Source organism: Pseudophryne corroboree, chromosome 8 (assembly GCF_028390025.1).
Source record: "Pseudophryne corroboree isolate aPseCor3 chromosome 8, aPseCor3.hap2, whole genome shotgun sequence".
Classification (NCBI taxonomy): domain Eukaryota; kingdom Metazoa; phylum Chordata; class Amphibia; order Anura; family Myobatrachidae; genus Pseudophryne; species Pseudophryne corroboree.
Window position 1 is genome coordinate 294,682,702 of NC_086451.1, and position 13,463 is coordinate 294,696,164.

The following is a 13,463-nucleotide window of genomic DNA, read 5'->3' on the forward strand; positions in this document are numbered from 1 at the left end:
CTTAGATAAGGGACTTGAGCCCTTTTGGGATCAATGCGCTTTTGTTATAAATATAGGTATTTTTTAGTACATATATATAAAGAAATTTTTTCTTCAAAAAATAATTTTTTTTGTAAATCTTCGTAGTTATAGTATATATTAATCTCGTTAGTGTATGTATGTCTTTATGTTTTTATATGTATGTATATTTAGTGCAGGTATATTGTCATTTTATTATCCTCCATACTCCACCGGCTCCTACTACCTATAGGTTACCCTTAATTATAAAGTCCGTGGGTTGTGTGTCTGATTAGCTATTTATATTAAGTTATCTTATTCCCTATTTACATACCTGATTCTCCTCCAATGGGATTGGCTTCCAGCCTATAAAATAATCTTTACTATTTGTCCATAAGAAGTATATAATACGAGGGCAATGGAAACTTTGCCGTCACTGCGGCCAGGGACGCCGAATAGTGGTTGCCTGGCAACCAATCGTCCTAGTGATATCCCCGCCCATGGAGATCGCAGCAGGGGAAGTATCCAAGCGTTGCTTGGTAACCCCCGGAAAGATGTCATCCTTGAATATGAGATATACTTTACCGGAAGAGACTGGGCTGTTGCGTGGCAACGGCTGCGCTATGTCACTTCCAGGGGCGGGCACCTCGATCCTCACTGGGAGTTGGTAGGTGGGATGGCCCGGCTTATGGTTGCTTAGCAACCAGTAGTGGACACGGAGGTGAGATAAGTATGTACTTGGGGACATCTTGTGGCTGTTATATAAGATTATGGGGTGAATCACGCCAGCCCGGGTACAAGCACCATTGAGGGGATAGCAGTGGATTTTAAAGTATGATCTAATATGCACTGGAAGCACTTTTGAATGAAATAGGCTAATCCCGCCCTTATTGTGACGTCATGTGGGCGTCGATAATTGAATGGTGGGTATGTAAGGGGCCGGTGAGGCATGGTCAGATAGGCTGATGGTATCTTTATGTGATGGCAGGACGGCTGTTAAATGATGTTTATGTCTCCTGATGACGGTCTGCAATGACCGAAAACGTTTGAGCTTACCTCTGGATAACCTTAATGGACTGTATTACACAGTCATGTATGCTGTCTGGACAATAAACTTTTGTTAAATACTTCATAAGAAAAGACTGGTGAGTGCTCCATTCTTTTGTATCTATATATATATATATATATATAAAAAAAAATATATGTGTGTGTGTTTTCCCCATATCATATACAGATGTGTCCACATACATCTTTGCTATATCCCGCCATGTATGGCACAGTTTTGCATGCCATAGACTCAGAGATTTAGCCATGCCTTGTGATTTTTCTTAATTTGCTTCTTTAATATGTTACTTTATACATATTCTATTATGGCAAACAAAATGTTTTAAATTCATCCACTCGCTACTCGTGAAAAACAGCTTAGCCGTGTTTTGCATGTTGTGCCAAATTTGTAAAAAAGCAAAGATGTAAGTGGACACATCTGTATATTAATAATCTTTCACAAATAAAAAGGGGATGCACAGTAGTGAAGTATGATTACTTTACATTTAATGAACAACAGAAATAAACATACTTTCAATTAACAACAACTCAAATATCATAGATTGCCTGGCTGGAATCCCAACTTGCACCTTATAACCTGTATACACCTGGTCATCTGTCTGATAACTGTACCACTCAAGGCAGCTAGTTCTGTGACTTCACACCTCGTATCATCAGCCCTTATGGTGTCATTAATTGCCCTTTCCTCAGGACTACATGTTGGAGGTAAACATGGTTATTTGTAATAAATACACAGCTGCAAATTAGAGGCCAGGAAATCCCCATCCTCTGACTGAGATCCTGCCCTCTTCCCTCCCCTGCAACAGCGGTGACATGCTTGAGTTTGAAGAAAAGGGGGCCATTGCTGCCCCCTCCCTGCCCCTAAATGGCACCAGACTGTCAATCACTGATATACATTATATATACTGTTTTCAATAATATAATTATTAAGCTGCTTAAATTATGTTCTACAGGCACTAACGCTCTGATACATGTAGCTGCTGGTGTGCCGGCTGAGACACTATGCAGAGCAGGGAGGGCCCGGCTAGGGAAGCACTGTGCTGTGTCCACCATGAAGGTATATGATGTCTGTTGTTTGAAACATGGAATGGTGGGCGAGGAGGGAGTAGGGCCTCGAGTAAGTAGTAATTAGCAGTGGACCCCTTCTGTCTGGGCCCGGGACTGTACCCTTGGCAGTCCCCATTAATGGTGGCACTTTTTGAGGACAGAGTTTGAGAAAAAATGGGTTAATTAAAGGCTAATACTAATTGATTGACATATGTTAATGTCCACTGTACAAACATAATGTAGGTGAGCCAAGATACCATAGAAATCATTAGAAGTGAGAAGTCATACTTATTTCTGAATATAAGCAAAGCATACTTCTTCAATGGCAACTAGTTAATACTCCTGCGCATCATCATAAACAGGTTGGGTTTAGAGATGAGCGGGTTCGGTTCCTCTGAATCCGAACCCGCCCGAACGTCAGTTTTTTTTACACGGGGCCGAGCGACTCGGATCTTCCCGCCTTGCTCGGTTAACCCGAGCGCGCATGAACGTCATCATCACACTGTCGGATTCTCGCGAGGCTCGGATTCTATCGCGAGACTCGGATTCTATATAAGGAGCCGCGCGTCGCCGCCATTTTCACACGTGCATTGAGATTGATAGGGAGAGGACGTGGCTGGCGTCCTCTCCGTTTAGAAATTAAAATAGGAGAGTGAGAGTGAGACACGTTCATTACTATACTTACTGGAGCTTAGGAGGAGTTATTATATTATACTACTAGTGACTGATGACCAGTGACCTGACCACCAGTGCAGTTTTATAATTTATTAATATTTAAATGATAATCCGTTCTGTTCTTGTTCTCTGCCTGAAAAAAACGATACACAGCTTAATTGTGGGGGAGACTGGGGAGCAGTTATAGGTTATAGCAGGAGCCAGGAGTACATATTAAACAGTGCACACTTTTGCTGCCAGAGAGAGACTAGTGCCACTGCCAGTGTGACTGACCACTGTGACCCGTGACCTGACCACACTGACCACCAGTACTATAGTACTATATTTATTGATTGTCTGCCTGAAAAAGTACACTCGTCGTGGACTCGTGTGACTTGTGTGGTGTTTTTTTCTTCTTTAAAAAACTCATTCTGCTGACAGACAGTGTCCAGCAGGTCCGTCATTAATATCTGACTGTGCTCACACAGCTTAATTGTGGGGGAGACTGGGGAGCAGTTATAGGTTATAGCAGGAGCCAGGAGTACATATTAAACAGTGCACACTTTTGCTGCCAGAGAGAGACTAGTGCCACTGCCAGTGTGACTGACCACTGTGACCAGTGACCTGACCACACTGACCACCAGTACTATAGTACTATATTTATTGATTGTCTGCCTGAAAAAGTACACTCGTCGTGGACTCGTGTGACTTGTGTGGTGTTTTTTTTTTCTTTAAAAAACTCATTCTGCTGACAGACAGTGTCCAGCAGGTCCGTCATTAATATCTGACTGTGCTCACACAGCTTAATTGTGGGGAGACTGGGGAGCAGTTATAGGTTATAGCAGGAGCCAGGAGTACATATTAAACAGTGCACACTTTTGCTGCCAGAGAGAGACTAGTGCCACTGCCAGTGTGACTGACCACTGTGACCAGTGACCTGACCACACTGACCACCAGTACTATAGTACTATATTTATTGATTGTCTGCCTGAAAAAGTACACTCGTCGTGGACTCGTGTGACTTGTGTGGTGTTTTTTTCTTCTTTAAAAAACTAATTCTGCTGACAGACAGTGTCCAGCAGGTCCGTCATTAATATCTGACTGTGCTCACACAGCTTAATTGTGGGGGAGACTGGGGAGCAGTTATAGGTTATAGCAGGAGCCAGGAGTACATATTAAACAGTGCACACTTTTGCTGCCAGAGAGAGACTAGTGCCACTGCCAGTGTGACTGACCACTGTGACCAGTGACCTGACCACACTGACCACCAGTACTATAGTACTATATTTATTGATTGTCTGCCTGAAAAAGTACACTCGTCGTGGACTCGTGTGACTTGTGTGGTGTTTTTTTCTTCTTTAAAAAACTCATTCTGCTGACAGACAGTGTCCAGCAGGTCCGTCATTAATATCTGACTGTGCTCACACAGCTTAATTGTGGGGGAGACTGGGGAGCAGTTATAGGTTATAGCAGGAGCCAGGAGTACATATTAAACAGTGCACACTTTTGCTGCCAGAGAGAGACTAGTGCCACTGCCAGTGTGACTGACCACTGTGACCAGTGACCTGACCACACTGACCACCAGTACTATAGTACTATATTTATTGATTGTCTGCCTGAAAAAGTACACTCGTCGTGGACTCGTGTGACTTGTGTGGTGTTTTTTTCTTCTTTAAAAAACTCATTCTGCTGACAGACAGTGTCCAGCAGGTCCGTCATTAATATCTGACTGTGCTCACACAGCTTAATTGTGGGGGAGACTGGGGAGCAGTTATAGGTTATAGCAGGAGCCAGGAGTACATATTAAACAGTGCACACTTTTGCTGCCAGAGAGAGACTAGTGCCACTGCCAGTGTGACTGACCACTGTGACCAGTGACCTGACCACACTGACCACCAGTACTATAGTACTATATTTATTGATTGTCTGCCTGAAAAAGTACACTCGTCGTGGACTCGTGTGACTTGTGTGGTGTTTTTTTCTTCTTTAAAAAACTCATTCTGCTGACAGACAGTGTCCAGCAGGTCCGTCATTAATATCTGACTGTGCTCACACAGCTTAATTGTGGGGGAGACTGGGGAGCAGTTATAGGTTATAGCAGGAGCCAGGAGTACATATTAAACAGTGCACACTTTTGCTGCCAGAGAGAGACTAGTGCCACTGCCAGTGTGACTGACCACTGTGACCAGTGACCTGACCACACTGACCACCAGTACTATAGTACTATATTTATTGATTGTCTGCCTGAAAAAGTACACTCGTCGTGGACTCGTGTGACTTGTGTGGTGTTTTTTTCTTCTTTAAAAAACTCATTCTGCTGACAGACAGTGTCCAGCAGGTCCGTCATTAATATCTGACTGTGCTCACACAGCTTAATTGTGGGGGAGACTGGGGAGCAGTTATAGGTTATAGCAGGAGCCAGGAGTACATATTAAACAGTGCACACTTTTGCTGCCAGAGAGAGACTAGTGCCACTGCCAGTGTGACTGACCACTGTGACCAGTGACCTGACCACACTGACCACCAGTACTATAGTACTATATTTATTGATTGTCTGCCTGAAAAAGTACACTCGTCGTGGACTCGTGTGACTTGTGTGGTGTTTTTTTCTTCTTTAAAAAACTCATTCTGCTGACAGACAGTGTCCAGCAGGTCCGTCATTAATATCTGACTGTGCTCACACAGCTTAATTGTGGGGGAGACTGGGAAGCAGTTATAGGTTATAGCAGGAGCCAGGAGTACATATTAAACAGTGCACACTTTTGCTGCCAGAGAGAGACTAGTGCCACTGCCAGTGTGACTGACCACTGTGACCAGTGACCTGACCACACTGACCACCAGTACTATAGTACTGTATTTATTGATTGTCTGCCTGAAAAAGTACACTCGTCGTGGACTCGTGTGACTTGTGTGGTGTTTTTTTCTTCTATAAAAAACTCATTCTGCTGACAGACAGTGTCCAGCAGGTCCGTCATTATATAATATTATATACCTGTCCGGCTGCAGTAGTGATATATTTTTTATATCATTATTTATCATCCAGTCTATACTAGCAGCAGACACAGTACGGTAGTTCACGGCTGTAGCTACCTCTGTGTCGGCACTCGACAGTCCATCCATAATTGTATACCACCTACCCGTGGTTTTTTTTTTCTTTCTTCTTTATACATACTACATCTCATTATCAACCAGTCTATATTAGCAGCTAGTATCTAGCTAGTATTATTAGCTAGTACTATTATTATTAGCTAGTATTAGTACTAGTATTATTAGCTAGTACTAGTATCCATCCATCTCCATTGTTTACCTGAGGTGCCTTTTAGTTGTGCCTATTAAAATATGGAGAACAAAAATGTTGAGGTTCCAAAATTAGGGAAAGATCAAGATCCACTTCCACCTCGTGCTGAAGCTGCTGCCACTAGTCATGGCCGAGACGATGAAATGCCAGCAACGTCGTCTGCCAAGGCCGATGCCCAATGGCATAGTACAGAGCATGTCAAATCCAAAACACCAAATATCAGTAAAAAAAGGACTCCGAAACCTAAAATAAAATTGTCGGAGGAGAAGCGTAAACTTGCCAATATGCCATTTACCACACGGAGTGGCAAGGAACGGCTGAGGCCCTGGCCTATGTTCATGGCTAGTGGTTCAGCTTCACATGAGGATGGAAGCACTCAGCCTCCCGCTAGAAAAATGAAAAGACTCAAGCTGGCAAAAGCAGTAGCACCGCAAAGAACTGTGCGTTCTTCGAAATCCCAAATCCACAAGGAGAGTCCAATTGTGTCGGTTGCGATGCCTGACCTTCCCAACACTGGACGTGAAGAGCATGCGCCTTCCACCATTTGCACGCCCCCTGCAAGTGCTGGAAGGAGCACCCGCAGTCCAGTTCCTGATAGTCAGATTGAAGATGTCAGTGTTGAAGTACACCAGGATGAGGAGGATATGGGTGTTGCTGGCGCTGGGGAGGAAATTGACCAGGAGGATTCTGATGGTGAGGTGGTTTGTTTAAGTCAGGCACCCGGGGAGACACCTGTTGTCCGTGGGAGGAATATGGCCGTTGACATGCCTGGTGAAAATACCAAAAAAATCAGCTCTTCGGTGTGGAGGTATTTCAACAGAAATGCGGACAACAGGTGTCAAGCCGTGTGTTGCCTTTGTCAAGCTGTAATAAGTAGGGGTAAGGACGTTAACCACCTCGGAACATCCTCCCTTATACGTCACCTGCAGCGCATTCATAATAAGTCAGTGACAAGTTCAAAAACTTTGGGTGACAGCGGAAGCAGTCCACAGACCAGTAAATCCCTTCCTCTTGTAACCAAGCTCCCGCAAACCACCCCACCAACTCCCTCAGTGTCAATTTCCTCCTTCCCCAGGAATGCCAATAGTCCTGCAGGCCATGTCACTGGCAATTCTGACGATTCCTCTCCTGCCTGGGATTCCTCCGATGCATCCTTGAGTGTAACGCCTACTGCTGCTGGCGCTGCTGTTGTTGCTGCTGGGAGTCGATGGTCATCCCAGAGGGGAAGTCGTAAGCCCACTTGTACTACTTCCAGTAAGCAATTGACTGTTCAACAGTCCTTTGCGAGGAAGATGAAATATCACAGCAGTCATCCTACTGCAAAGCGGATAACTGAGGCCTTGGCATCCTGGGTGGTGAGAAACGTGGTTCCGGTATCCATCATTACTGCAGAGCCAACTAGAGACTTGTTGGAGATACTGTGTCCCCGGTACCAAATACCATCTAGGTTCCATTTCTCTAGGCAGGCGATACCGAAAATGTACACAGACCTCAGAAAAAGAGTCACCAGTGTCCTAAAAAATGCAGCTGTACCCAATGTCCACTTAACCACGGACATGTGGACAAGTGGAGCAGGGCAGGGTCAGGACTATATGACTGTGACAGCCCACTGGGTAGATGTATGGACTCCCGCCGCAAGAACAGCAGCAGCGGCACCAGTAGCAGGATCTCGCAAACGCCAACTCTTTCCTAGGCAGGCTACGCTTTGTATCACCGCTTTCCAGAATACGCACACAGCTGAAATCCTCTTACGGCAACTGAGGAAGATCATCGCGGAATGGCTTACCCCAATTGGACTCTCCTGTGGATTTGTGGCATCGGACAACGCCAGCAATATTGTGTGTGCATTAAATATGGGCAAATTCCAGCACGTCCCATGTTTTGCACATACCTTGAATTTGGTGGTGCAGAATTTTTTAAAAAACGACAGGGGCGTGCAAGAGATGCTGTCGGTGGCCAGAAGAATTGCGGGACACTTTCGGCGTACAGGCACCACGTACAGAAGACTGGAGCAACACCAAAAACGCCTGAACCTGCCCTGCCATCATCTGAAGCAAGAAGTGGTAACGAGGTGGAATTCAACCCTCTATATGCTTCAGAGGTTGGAGGAGCAGCAAAAGGCCATTCAAGCCTATACATCTGACCATGATATAGGAGGTGGAATGCACCTGTCTCAAGCGCAGTGGAGAATGATTTCAACGTTGTGCAAGGTTCTGATGCCCTTTGAACTTGCCACACGTGAAGTCAGTTCAGACACTGCCAGCCTGAGTCAGGTCATTCCCCTCATCAGGCTTTTGCAGAAGAAGCTGGAGACATTGAAGGAGGAGCTAACACGGAGCGATTCTGCTAGGCATGTGGGACTTGTGGATGGAGCCCTTAATTCGCTTAACCAAGATTCACGGGTGGTCAATCTGTTGAAATCAGAGCACTACATTTTGGCCACCGTGCTCGATCCTAGATTTAAAACCTACCTTGGATCTCTCTTTCCGGCAGACACAAGTCTGCTGGGGTTGAAAGACCTGCTGGTGAGAAAATTGTCAAGTCAAGCGGAACGCGACCTGTCAACATCTCCTCCTTCACATTCTCCCGCAACTGGGGGTGCGAGGAAAAGGCTCAGAATTCCGAGCCCACCCGCTGGCGGTGATGCAGGGCAGTCTGGAGCGACTGCTGATGCTGACATCTGGTCCGGACTGAAGGACCTGACAACAATTACGGACATGTCGTCTACTGTCACTGCATATGATTCTCTCACCATTGAAAGAATGGTGGAGGATTATATGAGTGACCGCATCCAAGTAGGCACGTCACACAGTCCGTACTTATACTGGCAGGAAAAAGAGGCAATTTGGAGGCCCTTGCACAAACTGGCTTTATTCTACCTAAGTTGCCCTCCCACAAGTGTGTACTCCGAAAGAGTGTTTAGTGCCGCCGCTCACCTTGTCAGCAATCGGCGTACGAGGTTACATCCAGAAAATGTGGAGAAGATGATGTTCATTAAAATGAATTATAATCAATTCCTCCGCGGAGACATTGACCAGCAGCAATTGCCTCCACAAAGTACACAGGGAGCTGAGATGGTGGATTCCAGTGGGGACGAATTGATAATCTGTGAGGAGGGGGATGTACACGGTGATATATCGGAGGATGATGATGAGGTGGACATCTTGCCTCTGTAGAGCCAGTTTGTGCAAGGAGAGATTAATTGCTTCTTTTTTGGTGGGGGTCCAAACCAACCCGTCATATCAGTCACAGTCGTGTGGCAGACCCTGTCACTGAAATGATGGGTTGGTTAAAGTGTGCATGTCCTGTTTATACAACATAAGGGTGGGTGGGAGGGCCCAAGGACAATTCCATCTTGCACCTCTTTTTTCTTTAATTTTTCTTTGCGTCATGTGCTGTTTGGGGAGGGTTTTTTGGAAGGGACATCCTGCGTGACACTGCAGTGCCACTCCTAGATGGGCCCGGTGTTTGTGTCGGCCACTAGGGTCGCTTATCTTACTCACACAGCTACCTCATTGCGCCTCTTTTTTTCTTTGCGTCATGTGCTGTTTGGGGAGGGTTTTTTGGAAGGGACATCCTGCGTGACACTGCAGTGCCACTCCTAGATGGGCCCGGTGTTTGTGTCGGCCACTAGGGTCGCTTATCTTACTCACACAGTCAGCTACCTCATTGCGCCTCTTTTTTTCTTTGCGACATGTGCTGTTTGGGGAGGGTTTTTTGGAAGGGACATCCTGCGTGACACTGCAGTGCCACTCCTAGATGGGCCCGGTGTTTGTGTCGGCCACTAGGGTCGCTTATCTTACTCACACAGTCAGCTACCTCATTGCGCCTCTTTTTTTCTTTGCGTCATGTGCTGTTTGGGGAGGGTTTTTTGGAAGGGACATCCTGCGTGACACTGCAGTGCCACTCCTAGATGGGCCCAGTGTTTGTGTCGGCCACTAGGGTCGCTTATCTTACTCACACAGTCAGCTACCTCATTGCGCCTCTTTTTTTCTTTGCGTCATGTGCTGTTTGGGGAGGGTTTTTTGGAAGGGACATCCTGCGTGACACTGCAGTGCCACTCCTAGATGGGCCCGGTGTTTGTGTCGGCCACTAGGGTCGCTTATCTTACTCACACAGTCAGCTACCTCATTGCGCCTCTTTTTTTCTTTGCGTCATGTGCTGTTTGGGGAGGGTTTTTTGGAAGGGACATCCTGCGTGACACTGCAGTGCCACTCCTAAATGGGTCCGGTGTTTGTGTCGGCCACTAGGGTCGCTTATCTTACTCACACAGTCAGCTACCTCATTGCGCCTCTTTTTTTCTTTGCGTCATGTGCTGTTTGGGGAGGGTTTTTTGGAAGGGACATCCTGCGTGACACTGCAGTGCCACTCCTAGATGGGCCCGGTGTTTGTGTCGGCCACTAGGGTCGCCCAGCTTAGTCATCCAGCGACCTAGGTGCAAATTTTAGGACTAAAAATAATATTGTGAGGTGTGAGGTATTCAGAATAGACTGAAAATGAGTGTAAATTATGGTTTTTGAGGTTAATAATACTTTGGGATCAAAATGACCCCCAAATTCTATGATTTAAGCTGTTTTTTAGTGTTTTTTTTAAAAAAACACCCGAATCCAAAACACACCCGAATCCGACAAAAAAAAATTCGGTGAGGTTTTGCCAAAACGCGTTCGAACCCAAAACACGGCCGCGGAACCGAACCCAAAACCAAAACACAAAACCCGAAAAATTTCCGGCGCTCATCTCTAGTTGGGTTGACCCCAGCAGAGGTCCTTCAGCGAGGCTCTAACTGAACGATAGTTCTCCTGGAGCTGACCACCCACCAGATCCTCCGCTTTACCACTGTGTAGGTAGCCACTTCCCCCTACTTATTATAAAGATCACAGATGGTCATCTATTATCTGGCTCAGGATATGCAGCTCCTTTTGGGTGAAGCTAGCTGCCCTTACGTTGGAAGAAGAGTTAAAATACTCATTAAAATCACTGCAGATTGGTCCAGGCATACCTTGGCATAGCTTGAGTGATGTGGCCACTGAATGGATTGCATAGCGGACTACCACAAGATTGCTGACACACAATAAATTCTAATGTCATGGAACCTGTATATTTTATATTATACTGTATGTGTTACTCACTGAAAGAACATGGGGCTCAGTTGCGTATCTATAATGGGTGCAGTATGTGTAGCACACATGGGCTCCAGGGGAGCTGACACTGCACATCTTATACCCATTTCTTTAATACTTACTTCTTCTTTGGAGTCCTACATCAGCAGTGGCAGTGCTGCACAAATCAGCAGTTTACACATGCCCAGTAGCAAAATTACTGGGAAAATGTCTGCTGCAACATTCCCCCAGAGACTTTTGCATGTGTAGTAGACCAGAGACTACTTACTAATGCGCTACCTGGCTGCCGGCTAGAGAGGAGGGGGCCCAGATGGTCCTCTCAATGTTAAAAATAGAGCAATTAAAAATATTCCAAAAAGTGCTTATCTGGATAGTCCATGGGCAGGATGTAATGAATCCGAATTTAGGCAGGAGTGCAGGATGCCGGTCAAACGGGGCAATAATTTACAATGCATGGTTTAGCCATGCCTTTTAAAAAAAAAAAATAGTCAGAGTTCGGCAGGCACCCTGCACGGCCGCCAAACCTGGACTACATCCCACCCCATCGGAGAGTTTACTGTTTACGAGCTGTAGGAGCACCGTCCCAACACATATATTATCTATGAAGACTTCCTCCGGGGTACTGGAGGGTGACTAGAGCCCACTTTATATTCCCTCTTTAATTAGGGAAGATTTACAGGTTATTTAAAAAATTAAAAAAATACTGCGCATGTGTAGTGTTATCCTAGCAGTGGCGCTGATGTCATGTGTGGCATGCATCAATCTCAGAATGTACTTTACTGTTACCCTAGTAACCCACACATGCACATCATGGATGTAATCTGCCACTGTGTGTAAACCAGTAACGAGTACAATATTGGGGGATTTATACTATATCCCCCGTTATTTAGCATGATTCCTATACTTATAAGCCTATTAACAACAGGCTTGGTGACATCTATGATGATGGCCTTTGTACCAGTTAAAAATGGCCGATGTTTGTCGCCTCTTATGGCAACGTCCATTTTATTGGCTATATATACTTTATGTACTCTGTGAACACCCCCTATTATAATGCGGTGGCATTACTCTTTCTGGATATAATCAATAATATCGCCTTTTGTGGCTGGTGCCATTTCATTGGTTATACATAATTATATGAGTAAATAACTAAATTGCTACTGACTATCTTATTCCTATACTGAAATCTAATAATGTTGTACAAAGTCTACCATATTCTATGTTTTAAAATATTCCTTGGGGACGATTATCGCCTATTTGAACAAACTGGTTTGTTCAATACACACACATAGTAACATGGGTACTGGAAATAAGGACTCGTGAGACAGATCTTCCGGTTAAACGCAATGGGGGAAATGTAATAGGGTGTGAGAATCAGAAAGTGAGAGATTTTCGTAAAATTCTCCTGTTTTTTTAAAGTGGCAATCATTTACGTGGCAAAACCAGGTAGATTTTGCCATGTAAATAATTGCCACTGTAATAAAAACAGGAGAATTTTACTAAAATCTATCACTTTCTGATTCTCACACCCTATTACATTGCCATCAGTGTCTTTTACTGTCATCAGACACTGTGCACATAGCATACACAAGCTTAGGTCTTGTCACACAGGTACATACAGAAAAGAAACCAACAAACATAAAAAGTCCTAGCACTCCTTGTGCTCAGCAATCAGCCTGCCATGCTATCCTGGAACTATAAAACTGCAGCCTACTCACTGGCCCCTAACGGGCATCAGTGCAATGTGCAGTGGATAAATGGGACTTTTAAACTCCTCCCCTGCTTCTGACTTCCTGCTGTCTCTGGGTGATCTGGAAAACCTGGTCTTCTGTTTTTCCACTTGCAGGTGTGCAATCGTGAAAGCACAGAGTTATAACTCTCCACTGCAGGTGCAGAATATGCAATACTTGTCTTATTTCTCTTGGAGGGAGATGATCCCACCGGAATGTGGGCAATTGTGGTGAGACACATGCCCTCTTACCACAATATATATATATATATATATATATATATGAGAGAGAGAAATACAGCCCAGCACTCACAGTGGGTCCAACTGATTACGTGCTGCGGTACCTTCTGTAGATCCTGGTGTGATCCCATATATGTAATAACAATCAGCGGCACTCCTATGATAGTGCATTGTTTATAGTAATTCTTTGTCTAGGTGGTGGAGGTTTAGAGTAGTTCATATTATGTGTCACTTTGTGATTATTAATGTGTTTTGTTTTTCATTTGTTTAAGCGTTACCTAGAAACGCTGGTTGCACTACCCCATTGGCTCCC